Below are 12,201 nucleotides of genomic sequence, written 5' to 3' on the forward strand. Positions count from 1 at the left end.
CTGTAGAAGAGTGGTCAGGGTTATGACAAATACTGGCAATAATATACCCATCGTGGTTTGGCTTGGCTGCACGTAAGCTATCCCAACAAAAGAGGCATAAACAAGATAGAGGTTTATTTCTTTCCTAGGTAAAACAGTCTCAAGTTGACAAGTCTGGGGATGCATGGCAGCTCTGCAGTGTCCTCAGGGACCCAGACTCTTAGTCTCTGCTTTTCCCCATCCTCAGTGCATGGCCTCCATGCCCAACCCACTTCATAGTCCAACATGGCTGCTGGAGCTCCAGCCATCAAGACCACAGGACAGGAAGAAGAAAGATGAGGAAATACTGGGCAGGAAGGGCCCCTCCCAAGAGTCCCAGTTGAGTCAGCTCATTTTTCAAGCAGTCATTCTGGAAGTCTCACAGAGAACTTCCTCTTTTATTTCATTAGCCGGAATACAGTTGCCTGACCCCATTTAGCTGCCAGGGAGGAAGGTTAGGAGATGTAGCCTTTTATCCAGACCAGCTACCTTGCCAGATAAAACTCGGGGTCTGTCCCCACAGAGGACAGGGAGCAGGGATGTCCAGGAGCACGTGATCCCAGCACGAGGCTGACCCGTAACGAGTGGAGCCACTGCTCTTGCTGACATTGCCAGCATCCCTGGGGACCGCCCACAGCTCTGCCTTTCCTGAAGTCACACCCCCTTCACCAGCGTCCAGCCCAGGCAGGTCCTCCTGCAGCCGGGAAGGGACCAGGGTGCAAGGGGACAAAACCACATCAGAGAGGGAGCTGAGGCAGAGGCCACCCAGGGGAGGAAAGTCCTGGGGCTGCCCGGGTCGGGGGGCCCTCTCCCTCTGCCCCTTTCCTGCCCCCTACTCTCCCCTCACCCTCTTACTGTGGGCTTTTTATTGTATCCCCCCAAATTCATGCACTGGAACCCTAACCCCCGGTGAGATGGCTTGTGGAGTGATGGGGGTCAGATGAGGTCACAGGGGTGGGGCCCTGTAAGGGATTAGCTTCTTCATCTGATTGGGATCAGAGGGGAGATATCAGCCCCGCTCACCATGTGCACCCCCAGAAAGGCTGTGAGGACGAACCAGGCAGGGGCCTCCCCAGAACCCAGCCTGACCCTGGAGTCCCTCTGGCAGACTGAGGGGTGAATGTCTGTTTAAGGCCTGTCTGTGATGTTCTGTTTACAGCAGCCTCGACCTGCCTGAGGGGGACACACACACCCCGGCTCCCCGTGAGGTAGGAGACTGTGGCAGCCAGGGTGGGACGGACCCCCCACTGAGGCTCTCGGACAGGCCTGAACTGGGTGCCCCCTCACATGGACCCTTTGGGGCCCAAAGTGGGTGCCGGCTGGGAGGTGGGCAGCCAGGCTGGAGACCTCTGTCCCGGGGGCTCTGCAGGTGGGTGCCGGGCCAGGGGCAGGCACATACTCTTGTGGGACCTGGAGCTGAGTGCCGACTGAGAGCCCGCACTCTCCTAAAGGTTTCTTTGCACTTGATTATTCACAGACGCCCGGAGTATCTAGTGAAACATTTTTAATCAACATTTTATCACAAAAATCTTCCAACACACAAAGTCACTGCCTTTTTTTTTCCAGTTTGCAGGATCTTAGCTCTCCAACCAGGGATCAAACCCACGACCCTGCTGTGGAAGCATGGAGTCTTAGCCACTGGACATCCTTGTCACTGCTTTGTATTTTTTTGTAGATATGCTTTGGGTTTTTTAATTGTTTAGTTTTGGCTGTGCTGGGTCTTCACTGCTGTGCGAGCTCTTCTCCGGTTGCGGACAGTGGGCTTCTTGAAGCAGGGGCTTCTCCTGCTGTGGACCATGGGCGCTCGGCTCGCTGGGTTAGCCTAATCTGGGTTAGCTCAGCTAACCTAGGGCTCTAGGCACTCGGGCGTCAGTGGTCGGGGCTCGCGGGCTTCATTCCTCTGTGGCACGTGGAGTCTCCCCGAGGCAGGGACCGAATCCACGTCCCCTGCCAGGCCGGCAGATTGGACCACCTGGGAAGCCCCTGTCATTGCTGTTTAAACTCACTCTACCCCACTCTGGGCAGGTACCCGCCTCCATCTGTCCCCCAGGTTTCCTGCCACATTCCCACTTTCCTGCCACAAACCCTCCTGGTTTCCCTATCCACATTCCTGATGGAGACATCAGGAAACTCCACGTCTAGACAACTCCACGTCCGGACCATGAGCTAGAGTTCACACTCAGAGTTCTAAGCAGGGTCTCCAGAGACGATGGCAGAGTCCCGGGGCTGCCATAAACAGTCCTGCGGGCTGGGTGACTTGAACCAGGAGGTTATCGTCTCAGTTCTGGAGATCAGACATGCCCGGTCAGGGTGTCAGTAGGGCAGGTTCCTTCTGAGACGGTGAGGGGGCCTCTGTACATGGCCTTCCCCCTGTAGTCGTGTCTACAGGGGGGTCCCCAGGTCCCCTCTGCATAAGGACGCCTGTCAGAAGTGGATTCAGGATGCACTCTGCTCCAGTATGACATCGTCTTAACTAATTCCGTCTGCAGGGACCTGTGTCCAGATAAGGTCACATTCTGAGGAGCTGGGGGCTTCACGTATGAATCTGGGGGGGAACACGACTCACCCCCTAGCAGTGAGATGTACAAACCTCCAGGGGGTCACCCACAGAGCTCAGCAGGTGCAAACCCCATCGAGCGACCAAGCGTGACCGTCACCCAATGCCTACTCGCCGTCTGGTGTGGCCACCCCTGCAGAGGCAGCCCCATCCCGCCTTCTCCCCACAGACCGGGCGGGCTGTTCTCGAACTTCTACCGATGAAGTCGAGCTGAGCTGGCAGGCCTGGGCGCAGGGCCGCTGTCCCTCGGGCACCAGCACCACCACCAGCCGGAGCAGGGCAGCGGGACCTTGAGGCGGAGCCTGTCCACATGCCAGGCGGGAACGCACTGCGCTGAGGGCAGGAACCGTCTGCACGTCCAGGGAAAAGCACGCCACGTGAAGGCGAGTGACAGGAAAGGAGCACCGTCTCCACTTTGGGGACCGCACCGTGGCCCCGCAGATGAAGTCTCAGCAGACGATCGCCATCACAAGCAGCAACCCCGGCACCTGAATCTCCAACGCAAACTTCAGCTCTGAAGGAAGACCGAGATCCAGGGCAGGTGGGCACGGAGTCTGACACGGAACCGACGTAATTCAGGAAAGAAATGGACGGAAAGGCAAAACCGTTTCAGAAACAAAGCGATGACTTTACAAGGGAGGTGAGAAGAGAGATGGAAATCACAGTAAGGGACAGCCTGAGGGAGTCGGGATCCCCACCCACCCCAGGAGCTGCCCTACCTGGGAGCTACACATTCCTGTCTCCAGGCCCTCCCTACCCCGGAGCGACCCTGGCTGGGCCCAGAGGCCGGCTCAGACCCACCGCCCCCCCAACTCGGAACCCCATGCACCATTCTCACTGGAGCTCCCCCCGCCTCTGTGGGAGAGGACCGGCCGGACGGGGACAGAGCCCAGCCCCTTACACAGCGAGCAAACGGTGGAGGCCCCAAGAAGTCAGGTCAGAACTGGCACCGCACGGTCAGGAGGCAGACAGCAGCCACGGTTCCTCTGCTCGTGAATGCCCGGCCCCCAGGGAGCGTCCTGTCCCACAGGACAGGCCGACACCCACCCCAGCAAGCAGCCAGGCCAGGGGCCACTCAGCCCTGCCTCTGGCCCACCGGGGAGTCAGGGGCTGGGCTCCTTTCTGAGCCGTAGCTCCTTTATCCACACAAGGGGTGTTACACTTGAGTGTGCAGAGCCTGGACCTGCGGGCGTGCTGGGGGACTCCTGCGGCACCCCACATGCCGCTCCCTCCTCACACACACAGCAGCAGGCAACTCGAAGCTCCTCGGGAGCCCAGCTGTGACCACCCCTCAAAAATGCAAAGAGGTCCTTCAGGCCTCAGTAAGGTGATTATCTTCCCAAACAGGTAACCTTAGCGATCCCACAGTGGAATCTCACTGGACAAGCTCAGAAGGCCTCCAGGACCTGTGGTTACAGATTCTGGACTCGCTCGGGTGGGCCCAGGTCTGGAGATGCAGGTGGGAGGAGTCCTGTGGTGGGTGGCGGCAGGAGGTGGGGGCAGTTCTGGGCTCTCTGCTCCTGGCCCGGCCTCACCAGCTGCATCTGCAAAATGGGGACAAAGGCCTTTCCTTCTTGATTCTTGGAAGCGCTGGAGGACAAAGTAAGGATGTGATCTGGAAGGGTGAATTTCTCCGCACATGAGGAGCTTTCTGTGGCAGAGTAACGGGGATGCAAGCCCTGAGCTGTGGGACTGGCACAGAGGGGGACCCAGCCCTCCAGGACTCTGTCTTTCTGTGAAACGGGAACAGGAGTCCTTGCGCCCACCCCAACTCCCATCTGCTTCCCTGACCACCAGGTGGCACAGACCCGTAGATCCCAGAGATCGCCCAGCCCTGGGACAAGCCAGCACCCCTGCTCGGCACCAGGCCCCCCTCCCACCCCCGGCTCTACAGGTGGAACTGGATAGTGGGGTGGGGCTGCCCCTAGCATCGCTGGCCTCCAGCCCCGAGAGGCTGGTTTCCCTCTTTCTACTGGCTGGTGACGACCCCCTTGCCAACTGTCCCCAGGGGGATGCGGAAACTTTCCCCAGTTGAGAACTAATGATCTGGAGAGCATCCGTTTTACACTCTGACTCCTTCTCCAGAGAGGGAGGCTGACTCCTTCTCCTCCTTCAGGCGCGGGCCTCATCCAGCTCAGGTTTTTATAAACCAAGCCCACACCCAGCACCGGGCCCCACCGTGGGGAAGGGAGGAAGGAAGCAAGGGCAGGATGTGAGAGAGAGCGACACATTATGGGGTGACCTCATGGGAGCTCTGGTTTGTCGAGGCCCACGTGCGCCAGGTGCCACGTGGAGCGCTGCAGGCGGTCACCCTCAAGCAGGATTCTAGGGGGTTCTGTCTTGTCCCTGCAGTGCACAAGTCGCCATCCAGCCATGACGCCAGGCCTCACCAGCCCCACCCCCCCAGCCTCCGCCGGGTGCTTCCTCCACCCCGGCCCAGAGAGCAGGAGGCAGGGGGCAAGTGAGATCCAGGGAGCTTCATGGGGCCTGCAGCTCACACGGCTTGGGGCTCTGTTTACAGAAGAGAATGCAAAGTTACAGAAACCAAATGAGGCATGAAAGGGAACGTTTATTTAGAGTGAGAAAAAATGAAGACAACTTTAAACTCCGACAAATACACAAAATCTGAAAAAACAACAAGATGTTTTTATTAACCAGCTGCCTGGTTCATCTCCATCATGCTCTTCCAGGTATGACTTGGTCACATCTTTGTCAGTCATCTCAGCGTATGGCGATGTGATGTCATGTCTGAGAGAAGGAATAGAAATGCTGTTGCCGTTCTCCCACTAGGGCTGCCTGAAATGCATTTTCTCTTATTGAGATTTAGGATACATAGAACGTGGTCCCCTACCCCACGCAGTGTATATAGATGGCTTCCTTGGTGGCTCAGACAGTAATGGATCTGCCCGCAATGCAGGAGACCAGGGTTCGATCCTTTGGTCGGGAAGATCCCCCGGAGGAGGGCATGGCAACCCACTCCAGTATCCTTGCTTGGAGAATCCCATGGACAGAGGAGCCTGGCAGGCTGCAGTCCATGGGGTCTCAAAGAGTTGGACACGACTTGGCGACTGAACAACAACAGCAACTCTATCCATGTAGTTTGGATCACTGGGTATTCGTATTTGAGGGCCCACACTTCAGGGCACTATCTTAGGGCACAGCTAGTTTCTTGTGCCCTAAACAGCAGTTCTGGTCAAATCCACTTCCTAAGATTCCCATTTCTGAAAAGGAAACTGAGCATGATGCACGTTTATCGATGCAAACAACGCACGGTCGACCACATTTCCGCTCTGAAAACTGCTCTCCCTGAGGCCCTGTGCTGTGTGCCGTGTAAGTAGCTCAGCGACTCTTTGCGACCCCTGGACTGTAGCCCACCAGGTTCCCCCGGCCATGGGATTTCCCAAGCAAGAATACTGGAGTGGGTTGCCATTTCCCACTCTAGGGGATCTTCCCAACCCAGGGATGGCACCCGTGTCTCTTATGTCTCCTGCATTGGCAGGAAGGTTCTTGACCATCTGAGCTACCAGGGAAGCCTCCTAAAGCCATCCTCAGGAATCAATCCCAGGCGGAGCAGAGACTCCAACGTGAAAGGCGAAGCCACAGGGTCTTTAGAAGCTAATGTGGAATGCATTCATCTCCTTGACGCTGGAAAGGCTTTACACAAAAGCAGTAACAAGCCAAGGAAAATATTGATCGTTACAGTTATATTAAGCTGCCTGTTCATCAAAAGAGGCCATCAAAAGAGTGAAAGCGAGCCCAAGGATGGGAGGAGATGGTCACAACACACAAAACTGATGAAGCGTGTGTCTGGGTTACACAAAAGGCTTCAGGGACTTCACGAAGAACGTTGGAGGGGTCGCGCCAGAGCCCCGTCAGCTCAGGGGGTGCGTGCGCTGGGCCCACAGCCAATTTCCCTGCGCCTCGGCAGGCATCATCGTGAAGTTGAGTCACACGGAAAGTGCCTGCGTTCAGGTCTCTTTGGGGAAGGATGGAGGCGGGGGAGGACGAACTCTTACAGAAACGTCAACTTTTTAAAATGCGTTTTCAGTAATTGCTGTTCTGTGCCAAGCTCGGCCTGGTAGGAGTTCCGTGTTGGAGTCACTAAGTGGGAGGTGATAACGGACAGGTTAATCGTCCTCATGCAGCGATGTGGTGCTGAGCGATGATCCAGGGGCCAGGTGAGGTGCTTCCCCGGGGCTGCCAGGGCAGGAAGCCACGGGCAGGGCAAAGGGTACAGGAACGGGGAGCGGGGAGCAGGGGAGGGGTCCCTGCAGCCCCACCGCAGGGCACACCTGGGCTGGAGAAGCTCCAGACCAGCCCCCAAGCCCTGAACCAGGAAGCTGCAGTCTGGAGAAACACTGCAGGGGCCGTGCGGATGGAGCTGTCTGGAGCCTGGAAAAGGAGGTTAGAGCCGCTTCTCTACCTCACCCCCACCCCAGCCCCTTCATCAGGCCCTGATGGCTGATGTTGCTCCCAGTCCCGCTGCGGACCTGAAGTCTGTATGAGATGCTCACCGTCTTTCCCTCTGCCCATCACCATCAAGGGCTTTGTGGCATCTTGTTGTTGACAAAAGACAGCATATTCTAGGACCAGACTGGGAACAAAGGAAGAATTCATTACGCATCCCTCCATTCGTCCATCATCCAGCAAATCACAGCTTGATTCCAGGCACCTCAAGCCCCTTCTGGAACAACACAGGCTACAATTTACTACAAAGCAACTAAAGTCGCTCAGTCCTGTCCACGACCCCATGGACTGTAGCCCACCAGGCTCCTCTGTCCATGGGATTCTGCAGGGAACGATACTGGAGTGGGTTCCCATTCCCTTCTCCAGGAGATCTTCCCGACCCAGGGATTGAGTCCTGGTCTCTTGCATCGCAGGCGGATTCTTTACCCGGAGCCATAGGAGGTGCTGTTCAGTTCAGTCGCTCAGTCGTGTCTGACTCTGTCACCCCATGGACCGCAGCACACCAGGCTTCCCTGTCCATCACCAACTCCCGGAGCTTGCTCAAACTCATGTCCCTTGAGTCGGTGATGCCATCCAACCATCTCATCCTCTGTCTCTGGAGGTGCTGTACGCAGCCATAAAAAAGAATGAAATGATGCCTCTTGCAGCAAGATGGATGGACCTAGACATTATCATGCTAAGTAACTCAGACAGAGACAAATATCAAATAATATCGCTTACCTGTGAAATCTTAAAAAAAATGACACTAATGAATTTATTTACAAAACGGAAATAGACTTACAGACATGGAAAATGGAACTTATGATTACCAAGGGGGAAAAGGCGGGGAGGGATAAACTGGAAGCTCAGGATTATTAGTTACACACAAGAATACATAAATAGATAAACAACAAAGACCTACTGTATAGCACAGGGAACCATATTCAATGTCTTATAATAACCTATTATGGAAAAAATTTGAAAAAGTGTATAAATATATATATATACACACACACACACATATATGTATATCTAACTAAAATACTTTGCTGTGTGCCTGAAACTAACACAACATTGTACATCCACTATGCCTCAATTCTTTTTTTTTAAACAATCACATAAAGAAGCATTTATTTGAGGCTTAACATATAATCATACAAATAAAGTTTGTATAAACACAAATCCACACTGAGTCACAACACAGATAGCAACAGACAAAGCTCAGTTCAGTCCACTTTGTCTCTACTTTCTCCTCGTCTATATTTGTAATAAAGCAAAATCCTCTTCTTTCCTTTGTTTTTGTAACCACAGGAAGTTCAATAGTTTCAATCTCTCCAAAGTCTCCAAAATATTCTTTCATTTGTTCCTCCAAAGTATCTGGGCTCAATCCACCCACGAAAATCTATTTTTGGGGGGGTTCCTTCCCTTTTAAAACTTTGGACCTTCTCAGTTCAGTTCAGTTCAGTTCCTCAGTCATGTCCGACTCTTTTCGACCCCATGAATCGCAGCACGCCAGACCTCCCTGTCCATCACCAACTTCCGGAGTTCACTCAGACTCACGTCCATAGAGTCAGTGACACCATCCAGCCATCTCATCCTCTGTCGTCCCCTTCTCCTCCTGCCCCCAATCCCTCCCAGCACCAGAGTCTTTTCCAATGAGTCAAGTCTTCACATGAGGTGGCCAAAGTACTGGAGTTTCACCTTCAGCATCGTTCCCTCCAAAGAAATCCCAGGGCTGATCTCTTTCAGAATGGACTGGCTGGATCTCCTTGCAGTCCAAGGGACTCTCAAGAGTCTTCTCCAACACCACACTTCAAAAGCATCAATTCTTCGGTGCTCAGCTTTCTTCACAGTCCTACTTTCACATCCATACATGACCACTGGAAAAACCATAGCCTTGACTAGACGGACCTTTGTTGGCAAAGTAATGTCTCTGCTTTTGAATACGCTATCTAGGTTGGTCATCTAGGGTCTATCAATTTGCCATCCCGTTTATGTTATTTCAGTTCCCAAACCTTATCAACACTAGCAGCATCCTTGAAAAGCACAAATCCAAATCCTTGTGATCTTCTAGTAACACCATCTGTTTTAACCATGCAGTCCACCACATCCCCAAATTGAGACAAATATTCAGTCAGATCTTTCTTTCTTGTATCCCAGCTCCAGCCTCCAATAAACATCTTACCGTCATCCTGCTGGTCCCTGCTCGTGTTGATCTTGGAGCCCTCTGCGAATGCCCTATGTCGCTGTATGTTCACGACTTCCCGAGCGGCGGAGCTGTTGGCAGAGGGTGCTGGCTCCCAGTCTGCGTCCAGCGGCGGCGGCGGCGGAGCATTGTATGGAGCTGGATTTAAAATGGCAGCGGAAGAGCCTCAATTCTTCTTTTAAAAAAAGTAACTAAATACCAGTTCCTCCCAAGGTGCCCAGGTTTTCTCCACTCCCTTTTCCTTCACGGACCCTCCACTTGGAATGTTCTCCTGTTACCCCCAGAAACTGGGTTCACTTCTTAGTGGGCATCGAGCCAAACCAATCAAATCAAACAGTGGGAGAACGATTTATTATCTGCAGCAAGTAAGGAGAATTTTGGGGGTACTTCCCAAAGCAGTGTCTCCCAGGACAGCAAAATAGGGGAAGTTTCAAGCTGCGGGAGCACACATCCTCGTGAAAGGGCTTGTGCAGAGAGGAATTGAGCATAGACTTGGGGCAGGCGTCACCCTAGGCTGACAGAAGCCAGGGTCTTGGTTGACTGAAGCCAGCAAAGATCAACATCGTCAGTGGTGTGGCTCCCGTTAGTCTGGCGGCCAGTTGTCCAAGGGGGTTTGGACCCTGTTTGACAGCTCAGAGAATATGTGTCAGACTGTTCTTTATTCTTTATCAGACCACCTGATCTGCCTCTTGAGAAATTTGTATGCAGGTCAGGAAGCAACAGTTAGAACTGGACATGGAACAACAGACTGGTTCCAAATAGGAAAAGGAGTTTGTCAAGGCTGTATATTGTCACCCTGTTTATTTAACTTCTATGCAGAGTACATCATGAGAAACGCTGGACTGGAAGAAACACAAACTGGAATCAAGATTGCCGGGAGAAATATCAATCACCTCAGATACGCAGATGACACCACCCTTATGGCAGAAAGTGAAGAGGAACTCAAAAGCCTCTTGATGAAAGTGAAAGTGGAGAGTGAAAAAGTTGGCCTAAAGCTCAACATTCAGAAAACGAAGATCATGGCATCTGGTCCCACCACTTCATGGGAAGTAGATGGGGAAACAGTGGAAACAGTGTCAGACTTTATTTTTCTGGGCTCCAAAATCACTACAGATGGTGACTGCAGCCATGAAATTAAAAGACGCTTACTCCTTGGAAGGAAAGTTATGACCAACCTAGATAGCATATTCAAAAGCAGAGACATTACTTTGCCAACAAAGGTCCGTCTAGTCAAGGCTATGGTTTTTCCTGTGGTCATGTATGGATGTGAGAGTTGGACTGTGAAGAAGGCTGAGCGCCGAAGAATTGATGCTTTTGAACTGTGGTGTTGGAACAGGCTCTTCAGAGTCCCTTGGACTGCAAGGAAATCCAGCCCGTCCATTCTGAAGGAGATCAGCCCTGGGATTTCTTTGGAAGGACTGATGCTAAAGCTGAAACTCCAGTACTTTGGCCACCTCATGTGAAGAGTTGACTCATTGGAAAAGACTCTGATGCTGGGAGGGATTGGGGGCAGGAGGAGAAGAGGACGACAGAGGATGAGATGGCCGGATGGCATCACTGACTCGATGGATGTGAGTCTGAGTGAACTCCGGGAGTTGGTGATGGACAGGGAGGCCTGGCGTGCTGCGATTCATGGGGTCGCAAAGAGTCGGACATGACTGAACGACTGATCTGCTCTGATTCTTTATCTCGGAAACAGAACTGGCAGTCTCTATGACTGATGTAAGGCTTCCCTGGGGGCTCAGCAGTAAAGAATCTGCCTGATACGTTGAAGACTGCCTGCTATGCAGGAGATCTGGGTTCATTCCCTAGGTTAGGAAGGTCCTCTGGAGAAGGAAATGGAAACCCACTCCAGTATCCTTGCCTAGGAAATCCCAGGAACAGAGGAGCCTGGCGGGCTACAGCCCATGGGGTCGCAGAGTCAGACACGACGTACAGACTGAACTACCAGGACTGACGTATCATCTCCGGTTAAACTGTTAAATTATCTCCCTGGCCTGGTAATAGCTGTTCACTCTCACGTGCTTTTGTTTCCTTAACATCACTCACTCCTGAGGCCTGCTCTTCCTCACAGGCACGCGTCGTGGCCAGGCTGAGATGGCAATATGACCTGGGCCGACAGCGGCTTCTCTCAGGTCAAGAAACGTACGCTTGGCTCTCTTCCCTTGGGCACTCCTTCTCAAGCATGGTCCACCATCCTCACCACACGTGGCTTGCCCAGCTCCTTCTTGAAGCACCAAAGCACCCCCGTGGGTGCCTCTACCTGACCCCAGAAGCTGCTCGAGGCCGCCGTCTGGCTCCCACTCTTTCCCTGTTCCCCCGTCACCCCACTGGGAGAGCGGCCCTAGCACGTTGGCTGTATTCAGCTTTGCTTGTTTACTAAAATGCAGCAGGTGGGGAGAGAGGACAGGTACACAAACATCTCTAATAACAGAACAAGTGCAGGGGGAGAAGTGGATGCAATTTAAAGTTGGTGTTGAGATGCAGGCACTCGCTAGATGGCGGGGAAGGGGGGAAGCTTTGGGGAGGCGGGAACCCCTGTGGCTCCCTGGGAAGGAGTGGGCTTGGGAGGGGGGATCTAGGCTTCCTGACAGAGACATGTACGGTGGGGTACCAGCCAAGGCCAATTTCCAGAGTTCATAAGGACAGGGAAGGCTCAACACCGAGGCAGGGGACACAGAAACAAGCTAAGTTGTCAGCCAGACACAGTCCCGAGTTTTGAACTGTGTCCTCTTTCCATGCAGCTGAGGGGAAAATGCCCTTGTGGGGGTGAATCCAGGGTGGGAAATCAGATCTCTGACCCACCTACAGCCCCCGGCAGTCTCCCGTCCCAGCTAGGGCCGCCGAAGCTGCACTGGTGCTGAAGCTGAAACTTCAGTACTTTGTCCACCTGATGTGAAGAACCGACTCACTGGAAAAGACCCTGATGCCGGGAAACAGTGGAAACAATGGAAACAGTGACAGACTTTATTTT

The 12,201-nt window shown here is 53.4% G+C and overlaps 1 pseudogene; it reads right to left on the minus strand.

The window, feature by feature from the left end:
* Window positions 1-8,140: 8,140 nt before the first annotated feature.
* On the minus strand, window positions 8,141-11,192 carry LOC129657130 (heterogeneous nuclear ribonucleoprotein D-like; annotated as a pseudogene).
* Between the last annotated feature and the right edge of the window lie 1,009 nt (window positions 11,193-12,201).

This window comes from Bubalus kerabau, chromosome 7, assembly GCF_029407905.1.
Source record: "Bubalus kerabau isolate K-KA32 ecotype Philippines breed swamp buffalo chromosome 7, PCC_UOA_SB_1v2, whole genome shotgun sequence".
In the NCBI taxonomy this organism is placed as follows: Eukaryota; Metazoa; Chordata; class Mammalia; order Artiodactyla; family Bovidae; genus Bubalus; species Bubalus kerabau.